Source organism: Equus asinus, chromosome 4 (assembly GCF_041296235.1).
Source record: "Equus asinus isolate D_3611 breed Donkey chromosome 4, EquAss-T2T_v2, whole genome shotgun sequence".
Taxonomy (NCBI): Eukaryota; Metazoa; Chordata; class Mammalia; order Perissodactyla; family Equidae; genus Equus; species Equus asinus.
In genome coordinates, this window is record NC_091793.1 from 16,485,568 (window position 1) to 16,493,942 (window position 8,375).

An 8,375-nucleotide genomic window follows, 5' to 3' on the forward strand; every position below is an offset into this window, starting at 1 on the left:
GCACAGTCATGGAAACTAAGGCCTACCAGGGTCGAGGCTGCTCCTGCAGCTCCAAACCACGGTAGAGAACCCAAGGCTGCCTGGAAGAGGCGGTGGTCTCAGGTGGCCAAAGCTGGGAGAGAGTGGCTCAGTCAGCCGTGTGCCGCCATCTTGGCCACTGGAATGGTTATCATTCATGGAGCATCTTTTCTGTGTGGGTAGGAGCTGATGGCTGCACTTGCATTATCTCAGCAACCTCAAAGTAGGTGCCAGCATTGCCGTTTTATAGATGGCAGAACTAAGGCCCAAAGAGTATGTCACTTACCTGGGGTTACTCAGCTAAGAAGTGGCAGCACTGGGTTAAACCCAGCCCTAGCTGACTCCAGGTTCACACTCTTTCCCCGGTGACTTGCTGCCTTTCTGTCTTCTGTCAAGCTGAGTGACGGAACCTGCCTCGTCTTGATGGATCCGTCTCAAAGTCCTGTGTGTGCACGCTGCACAAACACGCAGCCATACCGGTCAGCAGAGATGTGCACTGCGGAGTGGCCGCACCGCGCCTGCCTCTGACATCCTGTGGGCGGGAGCCTGGCCTGGCCTCGCAGAGCCAGAGTGGGGAGGCCAACTCCAGCTGGCCCACCCACGAGCCGGTAGCTCTCCATGCTCTTAATCAGTAAGATATGTTTTGGGAATAAAAACCACATCAGCATTTTTATTTTCAAGTTCAGACAAGGTTTTTTTTTTTCTTCCCAATTCACCCTTCACATGGGCGAGGCTAATCCTCCTGCTTTGACTGACAGATCTTTGGACTCAGCTGTACATGGAGAGAGGCAAAGAAGCAACGACAACAGCACAGAGAAGACGTCTCCTCTTCCTCGAGCTGTTCGAGCTGTTCGTATGTCAGTAAGACCACAACCCGTAATTAGAATGCAAAATGGTTAAAGGTGACACCAAACCTGTGGCAGGGCCTGTCTCTGCCGCGGTCCGGCAAACGCAGACGGGAAGTGCTGAAGCGTGGCGCCTGCCCTTCCCATTTACTGCGCACGGATTCTCACCTGCTTTCTGGAGGGTCTGCCCTCCAGGGCGGGGAGCAGGGGTCCACAGGGGGAGGGGCTCCAGACGAGAGCTGGGAGGGGAAAGCTCGAGCAGGGCTCAACCTTGGGAGAAGGAAGAACTAGAATAACAAAAGGCAGAGGTGACTGGGGATGAGGGCAGGGAAGCAGGAAGGAGAGGGGCGGGCACTCGGGAGAGGCCCAGGTGGGAGCCGCGGCTCCAGGGAAACCACTTCCAATCAAGAAAAACGAAGATCAGGAAGAAGCCTCCCTTCACGAAAGGGGAGGATTTACCATGGTTACAGAGTAAATATTAGAATTTCCCCTTTTCCCCCTTCTTAGTGTTTTTCAGAATGTATTCAAGTTAAAAGTCTCTGCTCCTGGAAGTGAACGTGACTTCTATTTAATAAAAGGGGCGGAGGGTGGAGGGAGACAAATTCAACGTAGCAAACTTATCGGGCATGTGTTTGGGAAGGTCTCCAAATTTAAGCAGAGCCCCAAAGGCAGAGTCAGGATGAGCCAGGTGAGACGGAGAGAAAACTCAGGCAAGACTCAGTGTGGCGCTTCTGGCATTCTCAATAGGGCAGTTCTTCAACGCGGAGCTTGTTCCAGGCACTGCTGAGTGTTTGACGCCCCGGCCTCTGCCCCCTAAATGTCAATGACATCGTATAGTGGTTGGGACAACTCACTCCCACACATTCCCAAATGCCCCCTGGTGGGGGTAGGGTGTACTGCCACCAGAGAACTCCTAGGGATCAGGTGTGTGCACGCACGCTCCAGCATGCCTGTGGGGGGAGGGGGAGGTGTAGGCATGGAGTGGGGAAGGATGGAGAGGATAGTGGTTAGAGATGAGCGTAGTGAGGGTGTCCAGAGGCAGGCAGCACTCGGGTCCCATTTCCTTGAAGGTCATATTGGGGACTAAGCCACTGAGGCATCGGGTGGGGGAGTGACAGATTTGCACTCTAGAAAGATCACTCTGGCTGCCAGGTGAGGCAGGCTTTATAGGGTGTTAGGATTGCAAGTAGAGGCCTGGGATTTTCCTCACGGAAAGACTGATTGCAAATTCAATTTCTGTAATAGAGATAGGGCATTTAGGTTTTCTATTTCTTTTTCTGTTCATTTTGATAATTCATGCCTTTCACAGAAAAAATTCATTTAGGTTTCCAAACTTTTTTGGTATAAAGTTCTTCATATTTCCTCATTTTCTTTTTAATGTCTGTAGGATTTGTAGTGATGTCCCAACTTTTACTGCTTGTATCAATAATTTGTGGCTTTTTGCATGAGCAGTCTCACTGGAGGTTTATCAACTTTACTGATCTTTCCAAAGAACCAGCTTTTGGTTTCCCTGATTTTCTCCGTTTGCCCATTTTCTATTTCATTGATCTCTGCTTTTATTGGTATTGTTTCCTTCCTTCTACTTATGTTGTGTTTCATTTGCACTTCTTTTCTAGCTTTTTATGGTGGAAACTTCCCCATCAGGGAACCAGACCACCCATCTGCTGGTTGTCATACTGTGGTTTGGCTGAGTTGCTGTGATGCTGACAGCTATGCTACCCGGATTTCAAATACCAGAAGGGTCACCCATGATGGGCAGGTGTCAGTGGAGCTTCCAGACTAAGACAGACCAGGAAGAAGGACCTGGCCACCCACTTCTGAAAAACCTGGCCATGAAAATCCTGTGAGTAGCAGTGGAGCATCGTCTGAAACAGCGTGAGACGTGAGAGGACAGCTGAGAAAGACCAGGCAGGGTCCCCTCTGCTGTGCACAGGGGCACTAGGAGTTGGAATCAACTTGACAGCACTGACGACGACGACGACGGTGGAAACTTAGAGAACTGATTTTAAATCTCTCCTCTTTTCTAACAAAGCATGTTAGAGCTCTAAATTTCCCTTAAACACTGCTTTAGCTTCATTTCAAGAATTTTCATATATTATGTTTTCCTTATCATTCAGATAAACATTTTTAATTTGTTTTGTAATTTCTTCTTTGACCCACAGGTTGGGGTCAAAGTATGCTTTTTACTTTTCAAATATTCAGATCTTTTTGGTTACAGATTTTAACTTAATCTTGTTATGGCCAGAATTTAATTCTGTATGTGAAATCACCCATACTCTATATGATTTCAAGCAATATTATGTATGATTTCAAGCATAGAATACTACATTAGGATAAAATTTGGGGATGGCCAGATGGCATCCTGGTTAAGTTCACATGCTCCACTCTGGTGGCCTGGGGTTGGTGGGTTCAGATCCTGGGTGTGGACCTACACACTGCCCATCAAGCCATGCTGTGGTGGCATCCCACATACAAAATAGAGGAAGATTGGCACAGCTGTTAGCTCAGGGACAACATTCCTCACCACAAAGAAAAAAAATAAGGGATAAAATTCTGTGAGCCAAATGAAACGGAACTACAGATTCCAGAAGAAAAAGTAAGAGTATTATTTCCAAACATTTAAAGAAAGCACTTCATTTTTAAAACGGATTATGGTGGGTACCACATTTTTCTATATTTCAATTCTTTTGAAATCATTAAAAGGACTGATGTAATAGTTTTAAAGTATCTCTACTATTTGTTGCAAATTATATGAGCTGCAACTATAAAGACTTCAGATGAAAACACTTAGATCTCAACTTGAAACGTTGGTATAGATTGTTTTCAAAGTTCTTTTAGGGAGATGTGAACAAAGTCTGAAGACGACCAGGCTAAATAAGGAAAGGGCATCTGGAATGGGGGATTTCCTTTGTCTTTTAATACAGGTGAGACTTGAGCCTGTTGGAGGGAGGGAGAGGCTGAAGATACAAGAGAGAAAGGATTGCCTGATAACGAGGTCCCGGGAAGTGGAATGGACGGCATCCACTGTGCGTGTGGAGGGACCAGCATGGAGGGGTGGGGTCTTTCACTGTAACAGGAGGGATGGAGGAACAGGTGCGTGCAGATGCAGGAGCGCTTGAAGGCTCTCTCGCTGCCTCTTCACGTGACTGTTCCTCTGTGCACAAGACCCCATGTCTCTATGTCCAAATGTCCTCTTCTAATGGGGCACTGTCAGATTGGATTAGGGCCAACCTTAACAGCCTCATTTTAAGTTAATCACCTTTTGTGTGTGTGTGTGTGTGTGTCTGTGTGAGGAAGACTGTCGCTGAGCTCACATCTGTGCCAATCTTTCTCTATTTTGTATGTGGGATGCCACGAGGCCTGACGAGTGGCATGTAGGTCTGCACCCGGGATCCGAACCTGTGAACCTCGGGCTGCTGAAGCAGAGTGCACAAACTTAACCACTATGCCACGGGGCTGGCCCCTCAATCACCTCTTTAAAGGCCCCATCTCCAGATAGCCACTTTCTGAGGTACTGAGGATTAGGACTTTAGCACATGAATTTGAGGGGGTGACATGACTCGGCTCCTAACGATATGCACAGGGGGCATCAGACGCACAGTCCATGCTCTTACTAGCCTGCTGGCAGTGGGGGATGCAGATGGCCAAACAAGCAGGTAACATGGGGCGTGGGCGGGCAGCAGTGCCAGGTAAGGGTCCCCTCCCTGATGATCCAGCGGCAGCAGCACCTCTCTTCCCCCTGCTCCCTCCCTGTTGCCATCCTCCACCATCTCATGGGCCCTCGAAGATGTGATGGCTCCTTTTGTGTCAACTTGGCTGGGCTGCAGGGTATCCAGACATTTGGTCAAACGTGATTCTGGGTGTGTTGGGGGGGGGTGATTCTGGACGAGATTAACATTCGGATCGGATGACTGAGTAAAGCAGATGGCCCTCCCCAATGTGGGTGGGCCCCATCCAATCAGTTGAAGGCCTAAATAGAACAAAAACGCTGACATTCTCCTACAAAGGAGGAATTTCCTCTGGCCTGACTGCCTTGAGCTGGGACATCAGTTTTCCTGCCTTCAGTCAAACTCAAACATTGGCTTTCCAGGCTCTCCAGCCTGCTGACTGCAGATCTTGGTTTTTGTCAGCCTCCTTAATTCTGTGAGCCAGTTCCTTAAAACAAATCTCTTTGTGTATGTACAGGTATCCCATGGGTTCTGTTTCTCTGGAGAACCCCAAGGCACAGTTGATGCGCCATCCTCACCATTTTACAGACAGGGAGACCGAGGCTCCCGGGGACCTACAAGCCGGCCTTCCCCCGGGGGATGGAGGCTCCGTCACTCCTTTTCTGAGCCCCAAGGGCCTTCACTCACGTCTTCCTCCTGGCCCCTGGGAAAGTAAGCTGCTTGTTGGCCATTCGTACCAGCCAGTCCGTGACCATGGCCAGGTCACACACACACCTCAACCAAGGACTTGCAAAGCTCCCTGCCCTGCACACGGCGACTACAACAGGGAGACTTTCTGACCCCAAATGCCCAGGGCGCTGGTCTGACTGAAACACAGACAGGAAGGTGAGGTTTCACCTACTACCATCTTCTGTGTGGCCCTCCTGGGCTCTGGCGAGGAGGAGGCGCTGGGACCTCACGCCCCCCTGGCACTTCTCCCCTCCGTTCCTGTCTCCTGCCCTGCTCCTTTGCTTCTCTTTCATTCTTGAATCGTCCTGGCCCTCGTGGCTTTCACCTCCTGTTCTCATCACACCCAGCTCGAGAATCTGGTGATGGGTTGGCTCCTTCGGCTCTAACCCCTGGCACTTTCTCCAGGCATAGTATTGCACGTATCCTCAAGTTTCCTTACCCTTTTGGTCATTTAAGCCAAGAATATCTGCTGAAACACCCTTGGCCTGCACAAAGGGGGGGAGGGGCAGCAAGACAGTCTGCACAGCAGCTGGGAACACTGGAAAGGAGGGGCAGTAAGATTACATTCCTCCCCCACAGCAACCAGGCAGAGCTTGACGGTCACAGCTCTCTGGGTGTTGTGGCAGATCCTAACTGTCCCCACCACTCACTCTCCTTCCTTCCTGTGGTCAGGGACCACTCGCACTCTGAGTGGGGCACATGGCCACCCAACTAGAGCCTGCATGGCCCAGTTTCACTTAGGACTAGAAGTGGCCATGGGGCTGAATTCTCACCAACAGAACGTGAGTAGGAGATGTGTGCCAAGTCCAGACCACTCCCTTCAAAGGAAACTGCTTGCCCTTTGCTCTTTCCTTCTTCCCAAAGGCAGGAAAATAGACAACTTCAATTGTGCACACAAAGGTGGCACCCTAGGAGATGGCAAAGCAACAAGAAAGAGAAGCACCGGGCTCCTGCTCACCCCGAGGGCTCTCGGTACCCTCCGCCAGCTTGCCCATCTGCCTCTAGTAACGGGCCAGAGGCTATTATGTGAAGAGTAAGCTTCACTCTTCTTGGGCTGCTATATTTTGGGGTGTCTTTGTACAGCAGCTCAACTCGCACCCAGGTGAGCATGTGAAAATTTTTATTTAACCCTTACTGTGAAATGTAAAACACATGGAGGAAAGGACACAAAATCTAAATGTACGGCTCAATGAACTATCAGGCGAACATACCCACATAACCACCCCCTCCCTCTTCCCCATAGATAACCACTATCCTTACTTCCAGTGTAATCTGTTTATGGACTTTAGAGTCACACAGTAACCATCTGTGGGTAGCTTCTTCCACTCGACACCGTGAACCCCATCCCTGTGAGTGCGGCTACAGTACAGAGACTACTGCTGTAGTCTCACGCCACGAGTCTCCCGCCACCTGCGGCATCACTGCGCTGCCTTCACTTCCTGGCTACCACAAATAATGCTCTGAACATTTAGGTCTCATGTGTGTCTTTGGGTTCACCTATGCATATATTTTTGTTAGGTAAAAACCTTGCAGTGGAATTGCTGGGTCATACTATATGCTTACCTTCAAATTCAGCAGATAATGTCAAATTGTTTCCCAAAGTGGTTTTAGGGTTCTGCCAATTTATTCCACCAGCAGTTTGAGTTCTGTCTGCTCCACATCCTCACCAACAACACACACATGTATTACTGGTCTTTGTATTTTTAGCTATTCTGGTGGGTAGCAGTGGCATTTCCTTGTGGTTTTAATTTGCATTTCCTTGGTTACTAATGAGATTAAGTACCTTTTCACATGTGTATTTGTGTGGAGTGTCTGTTCAAGACTTGTGCCCATTTCCCCAACATTTTATCTGATATGCAGGCATTCTCTATATATTTGGGATATGAATCCTTTGTCAATTACGTTTCAAATGTTGTCTCCCATTGCCTTTTCACTCTCTTAATGGTGACTCTTTAATTTTTAGTCAAGTCCATTTTAACAGCTTTCGTAATGTAGGTAAGAAATCTTATTCCCCTATCTAAGGTTGTAAGACTATTTTCTGGAAGTTTTAGCATTTTGCTTTTCACATTCAGATTTACAATTCACCTAGGAATTGACACTTTTATATGGTTCAAGGTAGGGTCCAGTTTCCTTTACGCTACAGATATTCCATGGTCTCAGCAGGGTTTGTTGAAAAGATCACCCTTTCCCCACGCTCTGAGTGCCACCTTTTAAAATATCTCAAGTGTCCATATACGAGGGTCTGTCTCTGGCCTCTCCTCTTCTTTGGTCTATTTATCTATCCTTGTATCATTACAATACTGTTTTAATTAATCCTGCTTTTACCAGTTTTCATATCCATCTTGTTCTTCTTTCAGAGAGTGTCTTGGCTATTCTTGGCCTTTTGCATTTTGTTATACATTTTAGAATTTATTAAAAAATTTTATTTTCTAAATCCTCATTGCTGGTATGTAGAAAATTCAATGAACTTTTGTATATTAACCTCGTATTCAGTAATGTAGCTATATTCATTTATTCACTCTTAACATTTTATGCATGGACTTTTTCTACATTAGCTACATACACAATCCTATTGTCCGAGTTCCTTTCCAATTATTACCCTTCTACCTCCTTTTTTGATCTATTTCATTGGCTATGTCACCTTTCCAACATAAGAGCGAATGTAAGTGAATTGTGACTAACCTTGCCTTACTCTTAATGTCAAAAGGAAAATCTTCAACATTTCTTCATCAAGTCTGACATTTGCTGTAGGAGTTTTAGTAGATACTCTTTATCGGAATGAGGAACTTCCCTCCTATTCCTAATTTGCTAAGAGTTTCTATTAATATCATGATTGGATGTTGAATTTTATTGTAAACTTTCTGCATGACATTATTTTGTTTTAATTTGTTAATGTGATGATGTTTACTGACTTTTAAAAAACATTATGCTGCTCTCCCATCCCTAAAACATGGTTTGTTAACAAGGTGTTCAGGATCTTTGGATCGATGTTCACACATGAGATTGGCCTTGACTTTTCCTTTCTTCTAATAAACTTTTCAAGTTTTGACAGTAAGGTTATGCTGGCCACATAAAGTGAGCTGTGAAGTGTTCCCTCTTTTTCTGGGAGAGTTTG

General features: G+C 46.9%; 1 long non-coding RNA gene across 1 annotated transcript; it reads left to right on the top strand.

Annotated features, from left to right (window-relative positions):
• Positions 1 to 543: 543 nt before the first annotated feature.
• LOC123289024 (uncharacterized) lies at positions 544 to 3,390 on the top strand. The gene is made up of 3 exons (XR_006532736.2): positions 544 to 649; positions 777 to 875; positions 2,480 to 3,390. It is a non-coding gene; the product is annotated as an uncharacterized lncRNA (long non-coding RNA).
• The last annotated feature ends 4,985 nt before the right edge of the window (positions 3,391 to 8,375 follow it).